Source organism: Mauremys mutica, chromosome 18 (genome assembly GCF_020497125.1).
Source record: "Mauremys mutica isolate MM-2020 ecotype Southern chromosome 18, ASM2049712v1, whole genome shotgun sequence".
Taxonomy (NCBI): Eukaryota; Metazoa; Chordata; order Testudines; family Geoemydidae; genus Mauremys; species Mauremys mutica.
In genome coordinates this window covers 24,689,009-24,707,005 of record NC_059089.1, presented here as the reverse complement: position 1 = coordinate 24,707,005, position 17,997 = coordinate 24,689,009, and the positions used below count along the sequence as shown (strand labels likewise).

General features: G+C 43.3%; 1 protein-coding gene across 16 annotated transcripts in view; it reads right to left on the bottom strand.

Annotated features, from left to right (window-relative positions):
* LOC123352367 (DAB2 interacting protein) overlaps positions 1-17,997 on the bottom strand; it is a 401,633-nt gene that overhangs the window by 232,278 nt on the left and 151,358 nt on the right. The window lies entirely within an intron of this gene.

The following is a 17,997-nucleotide window of genomic DNA, read 5'->3' as shown; positions in this document are numbered from 1 at the left end:
AGGTCATCAGAATTACTCTCACTGTTAGGAATGAAATTTACTGACTACTGCTACTTGCTCAAGTGTAACATTCTCAGTTCACTTCCCTGAAAGCCCCATATAATTCATGCTGAACAAGGTTCCAGGAGCCAGCCGATGGAAGAGGCAGACCGTAAGAACAAAGGAAAAACTGGAATTACTAACCGACAAGCAGAGACTTCCAGCAAGTTCTTGCTTGGACTTTCTGATATGAAACTGTTCTGACTTCAAACAAGAAAGGGAGGCACAAAATCTGAATGCACGCCCGTAAAGTTAGCAATAAGAATAATCTCCCTTAACTCACCAAAAGGAAACGGTGCTCGTTAGCAACCTCTATGCCATGACACTCCGAACAAGTCAGGAATAAGAGGAGATGCAGAGATGATGACTTCATCATCTTCTACAGGAAGAAAGTGAAATATGACTGGAATGCTCGCTGGAGAGGCACAGCATGAGGTAGGGAGCGGAGAGATATCTTTGCCAGGACTCTAATGCTGAAGTGCTTTAAGGAATGGAGACTTTAGAGGATAATAAAACTCCAGCAGGTCGTCTGGAAATACGGAAGAACTACTCAAGTCCATTAGGACTGGAAATGGACATGGGAAATACAGTCTATGCAATGCTCATGAAAGAGTTAAATACCCTCTTGCCCTTTGGGTATGATCAGCCAATGAAAGTTTGTTATGGTCACCTGATGCATCATTTTGTCCCCTTGGCAGAATGTTTTGATACTCCATGACCTGCTTTGGAGACTTAAAGGGGTGGAGTTTCTGTGAAACCAGAGGGAACTGGAATTACCTGTCTCTTGTTCATGCTGTTTAATTACACTCAGTTAAATTAATATCACCTTAATGAACTCACATGTTTTTCTTCAACTAATTTCTGCACCATTTAATGATTCTTTAACCCAACCACAACAGGAGAGAGGAGGCAGCACATGTAGAAAGAACTGATATACTCAGAGTGGCTCAGATAACCATTTGTTGGTTGAAAGGGACCCCTTAAAGATGTGTCTAGTATCGGTGTGATCCTGAATAAGAATCTACCAGTTGAAGAGGGGTTGGGATTCCCAGAGAGCTTTAAGGGGCCCCATGACTCCAGATGAGAGGTGCAACCTGGGGGAGGGAGGTGATGGATGTTAAAAACCTAGCTAAGAAGGGTTGTTAGGGCAGTAGAAGAAAAATGCATGAGAAGTTTTTAAATGGACAGAATGTCCTGGGAGTAAAATGAAGATGGAAATGAGTATGTATGTGTTGGGTCAACTCTCTCCTTCAAGATTCGGGAATAATTTCATATGGGAGGCAGAGATGCACAAAATGTCTTAACTCTAATGATAAGAATCAACTAAGAGCTCATGAAGGATTTCAAAACATGCTGTTATCAAGATCTGCCCGTTTCAATCATGATTTCTAAACTGGATATTCAGGACTAGAAATACTGTACGGATGCAAGGTGAGCTTCCTTGCCCGACCCTCTAGAGATCTACAAGTTGAACCCTTAATTGGGCAGTAATATCGATTTTTATATAAAATGGCTGAAAATCATAGTTTAGATCAGTTAAGGACTCCCCTTGAAAATTAGATTTAGCTGAAGTTGCTGCTAACGAACATCCAGAATGGATATTCCCAGGGATAACTAAAGCCTTTCCTAGAAAGTTCACTGCCACTTTTTCATATTAGAATAAAATTATTTTTTCCCCTTCTGGGCATTGTACGATGTAAAATGGCCTTTTGTAAAGCACAATGAGCTCAGAGCCTATAATCTTGGCTCTCTTCTACGCTGCAGTTGGCATCTCACTCCTAGTTCACTGAACGCCTCACCAAGAGGTTTAGTCTTTCACATTCTGAAAATATAGTGAAAGGATGAGAATCAATGATGCATTTTGCAGCACTATGCCTTTTAAAAAAAGTGCACCTTTCACATAACCATTCCGATAGGACAACAAGAACGAAGTTGGGCCATTGTCTGACACCCTCATTTATACGGACACTCAGCCAATTATTGTTACAGGGAACTAAAGTAACACTGCCCCGCACACCTAGTGCCCTGGGCATGTTCACAGATCTGTCTGGGTACTTACTCAGCTGGTGTCGCTTACCTTGGTATCGGAGGTACCAAGATACCAGCTGAAGACAAGGAAAGATCTGTGTAGTATACAATACTCCGTATGCTGGTGTGATATTGGTATTTGTCTCAAACATGGAGTTGCCTCTCAATCCTAGTCACATAGCTGAGGTAGGCAATGTTTCTGCTCAGTAATCTTGACAACTAGCTACCCCTCTATTCCAATATCACCAAGCAGAAGAACTGTTTTCACTCACAACAAATGCAGATTCTTATTATAGGCAGCCTACAGTTGGGACCTGCTTGCCTTATTTCTTCTCCTTTGCTGGGCACTGGCTGTCCCATTTTGGCAGCGAGTTCGTTCCTAACTGGTTTTGTAAGCCCAGCACCCTACAAAGTGGAAATGCTACGAATACCTGCTATCACCCAAAAGAGGGCAAAGGGACCGGTGCTATGACAGTGCAATAATTCATCTGTCTCACAAGAGGGAGCTAAAACTTCTTTGCTAACTGACGCAAGAACACAGTAACCGATAGCTCAAGAACGCAACAAAAAATTCCAACAGAGAGCAGGCAGACGAGTGGCTGTGGGGCAGACATCAGCAAACAGAAGGAGAAAGCACTGTATTAGGAGAGAGAATGGGATATAAAAACACATTGGCTTTGGGAGTTCCTTAGAATTTTATTGATACCTATTTGCATTGTGTTCTAGTTTGCATTTGGCATGTTATTACTGAAAAGCTTCACAAAAGCCAGGCTCTCTCACACTCAAAGACTGTTACTAACCTTTCTGTAACTGTTGTTCTGCAAGGTGCATTGCACATGTCCATTCCATGTGAGGTGTGTGCGCACCCCATGCACAGTTGCTGGAATTTTTTCCTTCAGTGGTACCTGCTGAGTCTACTCTAACACCCTCTGGTGCCACGCACTCATGATGCCGTATAGTGAGACGTCCGACCGCGCACACTCTCAGTTCCTTCTTGCCGGCTAACTCCAACAAAGGGGTAGGAGGGTGGGTCATGGAATGGACATGTTCTTCGAGATGTATTGCTCAACAGTTACAGAAAGTTAATAATTCTCTTTTCTGCTTCAAGTGCTTGCACGTCCATTCCACATTCGGTGCCTCCCAAGCAATACCCTAGGAGGTGGTCTCAGAGTTAATGAACATGCGGATTGCAACACTCCCCTACCAAATCCTGCATCAACCCTAGTTTGCTGGGTGATGGCATAGTGGGAAGAAAAAGTATGCACTGACGACCAGGTCACCACTCTGCAAATGTTCTGGATTGGGACCTGCCCAGGAACGCTGCTGAGGAAGTTTGTACTGTCGTAGAACAGCAGGTGGCGTGACACCCACCTGCTCATAGCACGTGCGAATTCAGGAAGTGATCCAGGATGAAATTCTCTGAGCCGAAACAGGTTGGCCTTTCATCCTATCTGCTACTGCCACAAAGAGCTGTGTGAAATTACAGAACAGCTTGACTCTTTCTATACAGAAAGCTAGGGCATGCCTAACATCCAGCATGTGGAAACACTGCTCCTCCCTATTTAGGGTGACCAGACAGCAAATGTGAAAAATTGGGAAAAGGGGTGGAGGGTAATAGGAGCCTATATAAGAGCCAAAAATCTGGTCACCCTATCCCTATTCTTGTGCGGTTTTGGGAAGAAAACTGGCAGGAAAATAGCTGCTTACTATGAAACTGCAAAACCACCTTTGGGAGGAACATAGGGTGGGGTGAAGTTGTAACTTGTCCTTAAAGAACACCACAGGGGAGGGTCCTGATGTAAGGGCACTGATTTCTGAGACCTTCCTGGCCTAGGTAATCCCTACCAGAAAAGCAAGGCAGAGGGCATGATGCCAGAGGTTGAAGTCCCATGAGGGAAATGGGTTCCAGGATCTGTAGGTATAGCCTTTCTAAGCCCTTGAGGAAGCAAATGGCCATTTCATGTGAAAAAACGGACTGACCATCCCCTGGAGGGTGGAAGGCTGAATTGGTCACTAGGTGCACTTCAATCGATGAGATAGCTAGGCCTTGCTGTTTCAGATGAAGCAGATACTCCAGCACAGTCTGGAGTGGTGACCTAGCGGATGAGAGGCCTTGATTGGGCGACCAAATGGAGAAACATTTCCACTTGGCGAGGTAGGTAGCTCTAGTAAATGGTTTCCTGCTGCAAGGGAAAAGAAAGGGATGGAGAAACAGCGAGAACCACTGGGAATTGCCAGCCAAAGCAAGAGGAGCAGTTGCACGTCGGTAAGAAGGAACTGAGAGGCTGTGGGGTTGGCCAGTCCCCTTATATCGCGCCATAAGCATGTGGCACCAGGAGGCGCTAGAGCTCACCCAACAGGTACCACTGAGGGGAAAACTTCTGGCGACTGCATATGCGGGGTGTGCAGACCCCTAACGCGGAATGGACATGTGCAAGCACTTGAAGCAGCTAAGCTTTGCTAAGGTTAAAAAGGGGACTCATGACATCCTGTTGCAATGTCCTTCCCATCCCCTGAGGATCTCTCTCCCTGCCCACTGACACTCAGGGTTGGGAATACAGCCTAGTCCTGGCTGTGCTGCACCAGTGACGACCTCATACCGACTAGGATGATGGCCCAAGAGGAAGCACTGCCTCGCTTACTGGTGCCTAATGATAGCCATTTGAGGGAAGATTCCACTCTCACCTGAGGCCAATGTGAGTTTTGAAACTTAATTTAATACGAGGAGGATCAGACACCCGTGTGTCAGGGAAGAATATTCCATGGGGCGAGGAGGAGAGGGAAAAGAGAAACGAGACAGAGTTCGGACTTTAGGCAGGGCCAAGCAGTAGGAGATCGGAAACCTACAGCTTCATTTCCCTGAAGTACAAAATGGGGAAAACAGATCTGAGTATAAGAGAAAGACACAGCCCCCGGCCCGATCCCCAGCATCAGAACTGCACCAGGGAAAGAGAATGTTGGAGACACCAAAAAATAAAGTAATATGCAAATTGGACTGGTTCAACAGCCATCAATATGAAAAAAAAAATCAACACAAAACGGTTACTTACCAGTTCTGTAACTGTTGGTCTTCAAGATGCGGTTGCAGAGATGCTTTCCACTCCGAGTGAGCTGGAGCAGAATACACATCCACAACCACTTGAGAAGAACTCTGCTTTTACTCTGCCTCGTGTTTTTAAGCTATGTAGATTAGAGGTGTTTTACTCTTTATTTCTCAGTCTCCAAAGTAAAATATGTATATTTATCTTGCTCTGATGCGGTGCCTAGAGAACAAATTCAGCTTCTCCTAGCAGCATATCAAAAGCCGTTTCCCCAGGGTAACACTGAAATGGGAATGAAGCACAGCTTTAAAAAATACATCAGAACAAGATGAAATTCAAGCTTGGTCGGGGTCTAAACAGGGCAGACTGCTAATATTCTGGTTGAACTGGAAGGGGCGATAAAGTAAAGTGAAACATCAGCCCTCTCCTATGTGATGATAAAGACAAGCTACATGGAGTTTGGAGAACAAGAAGTCAGCTCTGGGGAGATTTAAATTAGATTCATCCATCACTCTTAACATCTCAGTAAAGATTCAAAATTGGTAACGTGCTGCTTTCTCAAAGCACTTAACTAGCACAACTACGTGTTCACAAATACAAGACAAGACAAAGAAGGAGCCTTTATGCTAGCTACAATCCGTGGCTGCATACAGAGACATTACGGTCATCAGCTCTTCTGCGTGCATGTACCATCGGGAACAGGGTACTAAAAACCTAAGTCTCTTCCACCGGAGCTGACGAGGAATCCCTGTGAGCTGAAGTAGTAGCATGGCTTGTATCCTCTGAAGGCTGCAGTCTCATACACTTCAGAAGTGTATATGGCAGTGGTGGCACATATACACTAGTCAGACAGTGATAGAGTTTGAATGCTTATCCAGCCTTTATCTATAAATTAGCCAAGCATTGTAACACAGTGGCCGGGGGATGAAATATTAGCCATGCTCATGTGTGACAAAACTGCTCTCTAGTGGCTGCAGTATGGCTGACACTGAAGTCTACTGATTCATTATAACCGTTGGAGTTGAGTGATTGAGCTTGAAATCTCACAAGATTTCATGGATGTACCATTGTTTAGTATTTTGGCTACTCACTTCCAACCTGAGCTGCAACTGGCAAGTACAGAGACCAGTGGAAAACTAAACAGATAATGGAAGAACAGGGAGGTGTGAATTATCAAATTTTTTCAAATTTATAATAGGTCCAGGATTTTGTCTCAGGTGGAAGTTCAGGCTGGTTCTTACTTCAACTTCTCTCTAGCTCTTATTCATTGTTAAAGCCACTGGGTCATCCCCACTCCCTCCCTCCCCCACTCCCCCAGGATCCTAGGCACTCAGAGAATTAAGGAGAAGGCAGTTTGTAAGGTGCTTGCATTAAGTGTTATAAAGTCTCCTTTTACAACTGATCCTCCGTGCTGGGACAATTCTGCTGAGCTTAGGTGCCACCTTGGAAACCCCAATGAGATTGGAGATGCAAAAAAACCAAGGAACTCGATTCTCATCGGTCTCTGGTAAGTGTTCCCCCGCTCTGAAACAGCTGGTTCAGAAAGGTTAACTACTGAGAGGTTCGGGCAGTTTGTTTCTTTGTTTTGTACCTGATGTAATAGCAAGAGAGAGACAGGAACCTTTGCATGGTTTAATTACTGGCCCATTTTTTGCTGTCATGTGCTGCTACTGCTGTAGCAGGTCTGCACTGGCAAAATGTAAAATAAATAAATAAATGCATATTTGACAAGTGGGATTCATCAGATTTAGTTTTCAACGGCAAAGAAACAGATGTTCGATTGACAGCACTTCATTAGAGAAATAAATGAAGTCACATACATATCTCTGTTCATATCCATCTGCACAATAGACCAAACATGAAGATTTGAAGCTCACATAGTACATGCAGCTTTAATAATAGCCTGCAAACCTCTAATTCCCAGAGCTAGCTAGGCCAGGTCAGATGACAAACTTTAGTGTACTTCTGGAAAACTGGAGAGCAGGATGTAATAATGGACACTTCGGATACAATCTGATTTGATTTGCTTGGTGGAGAATAGCTAGTTCCACAGAGCAGGGCATTCATACTCTTCTTCGGCAACTGAAAGAGACAACTTAAAGTCTTTTCCATGGAATTTCCTAAAACAGAGAACACACGCACACGTGATTGAAAATGTTCTTTCTACAGTTACACTCACCTCCTGTGAGTGCAATAACTGAAAGGAATTAGCAAAATATTTTGCTGTTTTTTTGAGTTTGTTTACACCAGGTGTTTAACAGCACTTTGCTTATAGCTGCTTTCAGTGGTTTCCCTTGTATACACAGTCGATCGGTTTCTTCCTTAATGAGAAGACCCTCATTAACAAAAGGAGACCAGAAACCGCTTCTCTCCTCCCACCCACTACCCCCTCTTTTTTTGAGGTAAAGTATTAAACAAACAAACAAAACAAAACAAAAGGAGCGTGCACGCACCAGGAAATAGTATTTATAGGATGTTCAGCCAGAGACTGGAATATTTCAATTGTTACATATGCTCATACGCATACTTGGGGCCAGTGCATGTATCTAACATGAGTTACCTATGTGCAGTTCTGCTGTGCACTCAAACAGCTGCCAGAGGTGGCTCCATTTTAGTGACAGTCTGATACCCATAACTATGAGGTACCAAATCTCTTCTCCTATTGCGTACATTGATATATATTCTGAGAGTTGAGTTCTCCCCCATTGTGCAGAGGAGGGTCTATCAGAAAGCTCCTCAATCCTACGCTGTGTCATCTTGGGATAAAATAGAGCAGCTGAGAAACAGCATTAGCTTAATCTGTGGAAGATGGGATGTGACTCAGCAGAGCCCCACTATGCCTATCTCTGCACCTGCTCCAGGAGTGTTTCTGCTTCATAAAGTGCTTGTCTAAGTATCTTTAGAAAAATTGTCTAGGCTACATGGAAAACTGAACATTCTAGTTACAAGCAACTCAGAGATTAAGGCCAGAAGAGACAGTTAGATCATCTAGTCTGACCTCCACTATACCACAAATATCACCCAGTTATTCCTGTACTGTGCCCAGTTACTTGTGTTTGACAAAAGTCTAATTTTTAGGGCTGTCAAGTGGTTAAAAAAAGAATCGTGATTAAATCGCACTGTTAAACAATAATAGAATAACATTTATTTAAATATTTTTGATGTTTTCTACAATTTTCAAATATATTGATTTCATTTACAACACAGAATACAAAGTGTACTGTGTCACTTTATAGTTATTTTTGATTAAATATTTGCATTGTAAAAAAACAAAAAAAACATTTTTCAATTCACCTAAAACGCAAGTACTGTAGTGCAATCTCGTCATTATAAAAGTTGAACATAGAATTATGTACAAAAATAACTTCATCAAAAACAAAAACAACGTAAAACTTTAGAGTAGTGTTTTTCAAACTTTGGGTTACTGGGTCACAACATGTCAGGCACTGGGTCGTCGCTCTGGTCAGCACCACCAACTAGGACGTTAAAAGTCCCGTCGGCGGTGCTGCCCAGTGAGGGCAAGCTTGTGCCTCCCTGTTCCGACACCACGCTGCACCTGAGCACCGGCTCTGCACTCCCATTGGCCATTTTTACAGTGCAAATATTTGTAATAAATAATAAAGTGAGCACTGTACACTTTGTATTCTGTGTTGTAATTGAAATCAATATATTTAAAAATGTAGAAAAAACATCCAAAATATTAAACAATACCAACTGACATTTGTTAAACACTGTGATTAAAACTGCGATTAAATCACAATTCATTTTTTTAGTTAATCGTGCAATTTAATTGCAATTAATCAACAGTCCTAATAATTTCTATTTGCTAAAACAACTGCAAGATTGGCTTCAAGTTTTGATCTGAAGACCTCAAGAGATGGGAAACCCACCACTTCTTTGTTAAGTTTGTTCCAATAGTTATTCACTCTCACTGTTAAAAAATGTGCACCTTATTTTTATATGCAATTTGTCTTGCTTCAGCTTCCTGCCATTCATTCTTCTTATGCCTTTTTCTGCTAAGTTGAAGAGTCCTTTTTTACCCAGTATATTGTAATCAAGTCACCTCTCCATCTTCTTATAGATAAACTAAACAAATTGAACTACTTAAGTCTCTCACTGTAAGGCATTTTCTCCATCTAGTAATGGATCCATACCATTGCTAAGACTTTTTCCCTTAAATATTCTTTCAAAATTTTTATGTCCTTAGCCCTTCCTGCCATGAATTTTTCCCTGATGTATCTAGTTTCCATTATCAATTTTCTATATTTCATAGCAAATTTATACTGGCTGCCATTTATTCCCCTTTTCTGTATATTTGCTCTTCTCACACATGCACCTTTTTTTGTGCTAAGAAAGTTCACACCAACAAAATCACAGTTTTCTTAGAGTTTCTTTCCCTTTCTGAAATCAGAATCCTATTTGTCACATGGATCATTACTCCTACAGCAATGGAACTCTGATTATACAGATAAATGACAATTTGGGGTTTGGTGGAGGGTTTATAGGGAGATATACAGAGGGTGGCTTCAGGTACTGCCACAACAGATCATCCATTGTCAGTTGCCTCCTGTTTTTGGAAAAATCCATCTGTTGCAAACAAGCATTACATATACAGGAAGCTAGGACTAGCACTTTGGACCTTCAGCTCCCCAAAACACACAGCTCTATCCCTTGAGCTAGGAGTAATAGCAGGTCTCTTATCTTCACTGTGAGCCAACCACTAGAGGACAACATCCCCCACTCCTGGTCACTAAGACAGTATCATTTCCACTTTCCAAGTCACAACGGGATTGCCTTGCCTGATTAGGCTCCTAGTCACTCACAATCTGCCTTACATCCTCTGGTGCTTAAAATGGAGAGCATCATCTCAACATAAGAAAACATTTGTCCTACTTTCTATCTCAACAATCAGGGCTTTAATGGTATTAGGAAGTGTAACTTCTATTTATTTATTTGAAGGCACTATTTTAAAAAAAGCAGGAGGTGGAAGAACGCCAACATGGAAAGGAGCCCTCCATGGAGTCACGACATACGACACCACAGCAGAAAGCAGGACAAACAGTTCAGTTGTGCTAATGCAAGGCAGAGTATCATCAGTAGCAGAACTCAAAGGGCACTGCTAATCTGAAAACAAATTAAAACGGCATCCCCGGGCACCCTGTTTATCTCCTTCCCAGGACTCTGGACTAAATGTGCCCAGTTTGTAATAAAACATATGACTGACTGTTCTACTTGAAAGTCCACAAACTCAACCTGGGATCTGAGTGTCAAAGGCTCTTAACTTTCTCTCTCATTCACCACCAATTCTGGCAGAGAATGTTGGGACCTGAGTCCCAACCACACAATCCCATTTGGTCTTCATTAGAGCTGAGGGCAGAACTTGAAGTCTGTGTTGCTGCATGGATGGAAATGAGAACAGAACTTGGCCCTGTGGAATGAGGCTTAGTTAATTACTACTGATGAGATGCCAGGTAGATCAGAACCCTGCCTTCTTTCCTCCAGCTTTGCAGTACTAACAGGAGTAAGAGATAGTAGAAACTTACTGTACTTTTATCTCCATGAGGCAACAAACACTCTGAAAACACATATGAGGATGCCATTTTTAGACCATCACTTTTCAGAATAGACCCACATTTCAAGCAGCAAAGATCCTGTTCTCAAGTGAAGATCCCTAGTGGCAATGAAAGAGGAGAAAGAAAATACGAGGTGAGCACAAATGTCTCTAAACAAAACATTTCCCAGGAGAAATAATTAGTGCTATGCCAAAAAAGGGCATACAATGGGCACCATTAAAACCATCCCTGCCAGCATTTGCCTGTAGTAATCATGGTATCTTTGTGTACTTCTAATAGGCAATACTATTGAATGCAGTCACTGGAGTTTAGTGACACCTACTGTTTCCCTTCAAATGCAAATACCCATTTGATTAGAATCAGAGATACTCAAGATAGGTGTCTCCTATTAGGACCATTATCTACAGTATATTTCTCTGTTTGCCCATTCTAATTTAGATGACTGAAGTGGGTTGCTTCTACCCTCTAACCTTCCAATCCCTAAATGCAACTTGCAGGGAGGGAGAGCTCAGTGGTTTGAGCATTGGCCTGCTAAACCCAGGGTTGTGAGTTCAATCCCTGAGGGGGCCATTTAGAGATCTGGGGCAAAAATCTGTCTGGGAATTGGTCCTGCTTTGAGCAGGGGGTTGGACTAGATGACCTCCTGAGGTCCCTTCCAACCCTGATATTCTATTCTATGATTTTTTTTAGGATGAAGAATGCATCATTCACTACTGAAATGCAGTTACTTCTGAGTTGAAGCATGGCAGCTGTTTAACAAAGCACAGTAACAGTCCCAAACAGTTTAGGACAAGAAGTGAAGAATATCCTGGAGGAGATGAATCCACAATCTAATACATCTCACTGGTAGAAATATTGTCCTGGCATTCACCCTAAATTCAGCCTGATGGCTCCAGAAGCACAAATATTATTTAAATGGAAACACTGGACATTCTCATTTTATACACAATTGCCAGACCACAGTTCTCTCTGATCGAATGGCACAAAGTAAATAAATGTTAACCTTTGATAAAGATGCAAAAGGGGAAAAAAAAGTCTCATTTAAAAACTGTTAGTTCAGTTATCATGGACGGACGCTGCTTAATCATGAAGAATGACTGTTGCTTGTTACTATAGCAACTTGGAAGTTTAGGGAGTATCTTGTAATTTCAGTCCAGACACCGAATTTTACAGCAATCCACCCACTGCTGCCACATTTGGATACTTCAGAACAAGCTCAGGATTGACCTCTGATGCTAAGAAAAACGCACTCATGTAGAAATACTGTCATAAACCAATGTGTAAGAACATGATGTACATAGGAAACCAGCACTTAGAGCAGACTGGCTTCTAGAAAAAGAAACAAAGTACTCGAAAAAAATAAAATGACCTTGAAAAGAACCCTCAGTGTTAATTAGTCTAAACTTCGACCTGTCATCTTCTACTCTGATCGCTGCTCACAAAGTCTATACAGTTCTGTGTAGGACTCGTTTTTCCAAAATAAATGCTTCCACAGTCATTCAAAAATAATTACCCAACACCAGAAGCCCAGTACTCACAAGCAGGCCTCCCATAACAAAGCAGCATATGCAGGCCAGCACTCCTGAGCAAGCCTAAAATAGAAGAATGTGCACAGGTGTGCAATGGGAAAAACAACGGTCAGAACTGGATTCCAGGTTAATAATAATAGGAGATATACCAATCTCCTAGAACTGGAAGGGACCTCGAAAGGTCATCAAGTCCAGCCCCCTGCCTTCACTAGCAGGACCAATTTTTGCCCCAGATCCCTAAGTGGCCTCCTCAAGGATTGAACTCACAACCCTGGGTTTAGCAGGCCAATGCTCAAACCACTGAGCTATCCCTCCCCCCAAGGTTCAAGCTTCCAGTAGGTCGTTCTAGATAAACTTGGATATAAAACTAAGGGGGCTATTAAAAAACATACCTGGCCAGTGTCATTCTGGGATGTAACTTCCACGCTGTGTACATGGCAAGAAAGCTCTTACTTTCCTATGGATGGCCTATCATGGGCTTTGTTCCCTATGAATGTATGGAGATGAGGCTTCCAGGCCCTCGTTTGTGCTACACTTGGGGTGAACGCACCATTTTAAAAAGCTGGCCTCATTCAGAGTATGATGATCTTCAAAGGCTCATGAGACAGCTTAATTTAGAACCAGTATTTAGATTGCAAAACGCAACGAAATGAGCAGTCACATCGTCATTTTTTTTAAATGTAAGATTTAAATGAAAATCTACCTTTAAACTTTCCTCTGCAGGTTGGAAAGCCAAGCAACAACCCCAAGACAGCATCTGAGATCCAGAAAGCAAAAAGAACTACGAACCAAAAGGAAACTGATCAGCCTTGTTTCAGGGTCTCTGTTGAGTCAAGAGTAAATTAAAGGACTACAGAATGCCTTCAGTGCAATAACCTAAGGTGTTGGGAACACAGAGAACGGCTTCCAAGAGCAACACAAATGTAAAAGACAGCTCTGTGTGTAAGCTGTGTTGCCTGCCAGAGCTGTACGAAGATGAACTTACTCTAATTCATTAAAGATCGTTAAAGAGCTGCTGATGCTTCATAGTGCACTCTGTGTAACATTCTTCTGGAAACAATTCTGCTTAGAAAACCCAGACTCTCTGCATGGCTCTATCCCTCCCTCTTTATTAACAAGGGCTTTTAGATAACAGGATCTGCGTTCCCTGGGAGCGACTCTGCTTCTGCCAGTCATTCCCTGCCTGACATTACCAGACTGTCTTAGCAATACTATTATGTAGAACTGACTGAAGTTACAAGAGATGGGAGGAAAAAAAAAACCCCCACCCCATCCTCAAACATAGAAGATCAGAAGCAATCTTAGAAAGTGTGTAGCTCAGTGTCTCCCCCCAATTATTGGGCACTTCTTGACTCAGATCAGAGACCTGGTATTGAGGTATGTAACTATCAGCTTTCCTGAACATTTTGGCACGGCACGGGTGTCTAACACCATTTGGCTAACCTCCCAAATGTCTGTCCCAGCATGCACTGGGCACAGCCCAGAGCAGTCATTTCTTGAAATGCTCCTAAGTAGTGTTGCCAACTCTTGCAATTTTACCATGAGTCCCACAATATTTGGTGTTTTTCTTAAAGCCTCAACTCCTGGAGTCATGTGATTGGGTGAGAATCTTATTCAAAATAAGACGTTTCCAGCCCACATGGTTATAGAGAAAATATGAGCCCTAAGGGATCAAAAAACAGAGGACACATCAAAAGGACCCCAAATGTATTTTTTTTTAATATCTAAAACATTTTCAGCCAAGCTCATGATTTTTTTGCCACCTGACATATGAGTTTTGAACATTTTCGTGATAGCAATACTGCCCAAATCCTGATCAGGAATCTGCAGAGGATTTTTCCAGGGTACCATATATCGAAATACAAGGACTTCCCCCACTTTCCTTCTAGCTCCTCAAGTCTCACAGGGACTTTTCCTCCATGTCATGGCTGAGTACTGCAAGGGAAGAGAGTTTGGGCCACACAATAGGTAATTATTGACTAATTGCTATGGTCATATTTCTACAACTGTTACCTTTGCAAGGCCCACAAAAAATGGCATTGCTCCACTACCAGTGTGTAAGATGACAGAACTCTGAGTCAGGACTCCTGGGTTCTACTCCCAGACCTGGGCAGGGAGTGTGGCCTTCAGGTGAGAACAGGGGACTGCTGGATTCTATCAACTTCCTCTGCCACTGACCACCTGTGGGACTTTTTGCCATTCATTTAATCTCTTTGGCTGGGCTCACCCACCTGTAAAATGCCAAGTCCTACCTACCTACCTGTTGTCAGACCTAATTAATTAGTGCCTATAAAGTGTTTTGTGATCCTCAGAGGAAAGGTGTTACAGAAGAGCAAAGGACTGTTACTTTAAATGTACACCGCTATCTCGATATAACGCTGTCCTTAGGAGCCAAAAAATCTTACGTTATATTGAACTTTTTTTGATCCACCGAAGTGCGCAGCCCCCCCGGGAGCACTGCTTTACCGCGTTATATCCAAATTCGTGTTATATTGGGTGGCGTTATATTGAGGTAGTGGTGTATTTTGGTTACACATGCAGGTACTTTGGTCAGGGTTTAATATTTCTTGGCTGGACCACAGACCGTCTTATGGACACATAACCCACACTCAGACTGCCAGAAAAGCAATGTTTTTTCCACTTCCTCAAGTTTCCAGATTCTTCTGCCAATTCTCCTTCCTTCCAGCACCCAGAGTCTGACCTGCAATCACCTGCTCAGCCCTTACATGCAATCACAGACAGCAGCGGATGCCAAGTCAAGCTGGCTCTGCGGCCCGGCACAAACCTCTCCTGCAAGCTGAGTATTCCCTGTAGTGTTCCTGTCTTTTTCTTCCTTTCCTCCCATCCCCTCTTATCTTTCCATCAAAGCCCCGTGCCCTGGAAATCTCAAATCTCTAGTTTCACAGCTCTCTCTTTTAAATTTAACATCAGTGTCAACACATCAGGACCAAAGGGCAGCCAGGAAGGAATCAATGAAGCCCAACAACAGTGAGATCTTGTCAGTTAAGGGAAGGTGGGGGGGAAGCGAAATAAAGAGAGCCGAGAAGTTCCCTCAGCCTGTCAAAGGCAAGTAAAACGACTGGCCCCAAAAACCCCCACACCTCGCAGCCCGACGACATCGCAGAGTTTCATATTGGGCACGGCTTTATGTTTTACAGTAGCCTCAGGTACTGGATACTGTAGGTGGACCTGTGGCTCTCTGGTTACCATTCTTTACCTGGACAGTCAGGAGTTCCATCCCAGGGGATGCAGACACCGCTGCTCGGCGTGGTGGGTAGGGTGACCAGAGGTCCCAATTTTATAGGGACAGTCCTGATTTTTGGGTCTTTTTCTTATATAGGCTCCTATTACCCTCCACCCCCTGTCCTGATTTTTCACACTTGCTGTCTGGTCACCCTAGGGGTGAGAGGGAGATGCTACAGTTGTCTCCTTAGTAACAGAGGTTATCTCATGCATATATCAGAGAAGCCACAACTCTCTCGAGACTCATTCTTGGTATCCACAATAATTCCAGCTTTTGAGTTCGCTAGCCACCAGGCCAAAAGGCTGGCCTCACACGTCCAAGTCAGCAGGAATCTACAGCCACTGGGGAGAACACATGGGCTGATTTTTAATGTTTCTGCATCACTGACGTCGCTCTGAAGGGGTTACTACAAGTCAGCAGCAGGTGCCTCAAAGCTGCGTGCAAGACCCTAGAACTGGAGAGGGAAGGAGGCTGCAGGTCAGGCTGAGGAACAGCAGCAGAGTTACATAAGGGAAGCTCGAGCAATACCCACCTCTGCACAGTTCTAGCTAGCCTTTGCTTTCAAGGACACTAGATTCACTCTGAATTTTTGTTCATGAGACATCTATTGAGATTTCTATGCTCATTGTTTTCATGTTAAAAACAATCCATGAGAAAAAAACGCCACTGTCATATGCTGCTTCCTAAGCTATTCACTCGTGCTGATTTTGTATTGGACAGTTAAGTACTGAACAAATATTGCAGAGCATCAGCAAGAACACATCTAAAAATACCTGGGCTGCCAGCGAACATTTCCTGCAAACAGCAGAGCTTGAAAACTTTTTCAGATCTTTTGTATGGGCAGCTGTCAACCACACTGTTAAGTCCAAAGGAAACACCACCAGAGAAAGGGTTTGGCTGGAAAATGCCACAGGGCAGACATGAAAAACAAAGCAAAGATTACTCACACAAATTATTAAAATGTGCTGAGGAGGAAGTTCTCCTTTTCCTGATATTTAAGGACACTACTCTGGGAAAAAACATTTAAAACCATAAATCTAGATTCCCTGCCCCAAGCACAAGACATGCTTAGTCAATGGTTTTTTAAAAGGTTGAACAAAGGTTCATGGGTGGAGGATTGCCCTCTTATTGAAAGACAGTGAGAGGGATAATAGTCAGTGGGTGTTACGATTACTGGCCTGTACTCCCAGCTATGCCACTACCTCGCCCACGGAGCAAATCATTTAAAGGGCCACCAACAACTTTAATTCTACTCAATTACAACAAAAGAGAAGTTAAAAGTAATTTCAGGCCCTGCAGCTCTCCCTGCATCCCCTGATGGTAATATGTAGTTTCAAAATCATCAACAGATGGCTGATGAATGCAGCCCCCCATAGAGTTGTGGGTCACTGCTAGGAGCCCCCCTCACTTTAATATGGAGATGTGGCCCAAGGAGGCCTCAGCTCCCATTATACCATATGCCCTCCTGGCTTGGTTTTCTGCTCAGACCAAGATAAGGCATTTTTTGTGGGGCCCTGCAGCTGCTGAAGGCTGTATCTTTACAGTCCAGATGGAGCAGGTTGCAGCCATCCTCATTTTACTACTATTTGTAATTTTTTGCAAGTCTGTCCAGCTCTCAGCATTCTGGGGTGTGGGGTTTTGCTGAGCTACCTCCTGCCGGGAACCACCAGAAGTCCTGCAGGAAGGAGACAATCTGCTTAGTGCTGCTTTGAAGTGTAAAAATAATCCAGGCAGAGTGTTGAGCAGCAGTACCTCATCATACCCGCTCTGACTCTAGACCTGGCTTCCCACGGCACAGGCTGTGCCACTTTGTAAGAGTTAGTCATGGGTAGAGGAAGACGTGCCGGAACGGAGAGATCACTTCTTGTCTTCTCCAATGTAGTAGGATAGGACTCAGAGAACAATGGTGAAACAGAAACTGAGGGTGGTAAACGTTTCCAGGTCTCACCTGCCTCAACAAACCAGCTAAACCTGGGGGCACCTTTCAGTTTGCAAGGGCCACACACTGGGTCTTTCCAGCTCCTACACATTGCTGTAGAATTAACTTCTTTGGATAACAAAGTATTCTTTAGCAATCCAAAGCACTTAGACGTATGCTCTGTGCTTAGCAGAGAGACTTGGTCCCTGCCTTAAGGAGCTTATGCTCTAAAATACAGGCTGCAACCCAAAGAGTAAGGGTGACACACACCAGAGGGAAGGACTAAAGTAACAATCACATGGCAGCTCACTATAGGCCAGTGTACCATTAAGGGTTGTGATAGCTATTTTATAGCCTATCACGATAAGGACTACACATGATTTACTGATCCTGGGCCCCACAGCAGGCATGAGCTTTCAGGAGGGATTTGAATGGAGGAATAGGCTGTGGCTCAGCAACCAGAGTCAAGAGGGAGATGTGAGTATGGGGGCAATATGTCAGAAGGGTCATACGCTGAACACACCTAACTCTTTTCATCCCTGGATCTCAAAGCTCTTTGTCATAATCAGTTAATATATGGAATGTCCCTCTGAGGTAGGCCACTACTGACCTGACTTTACACAGA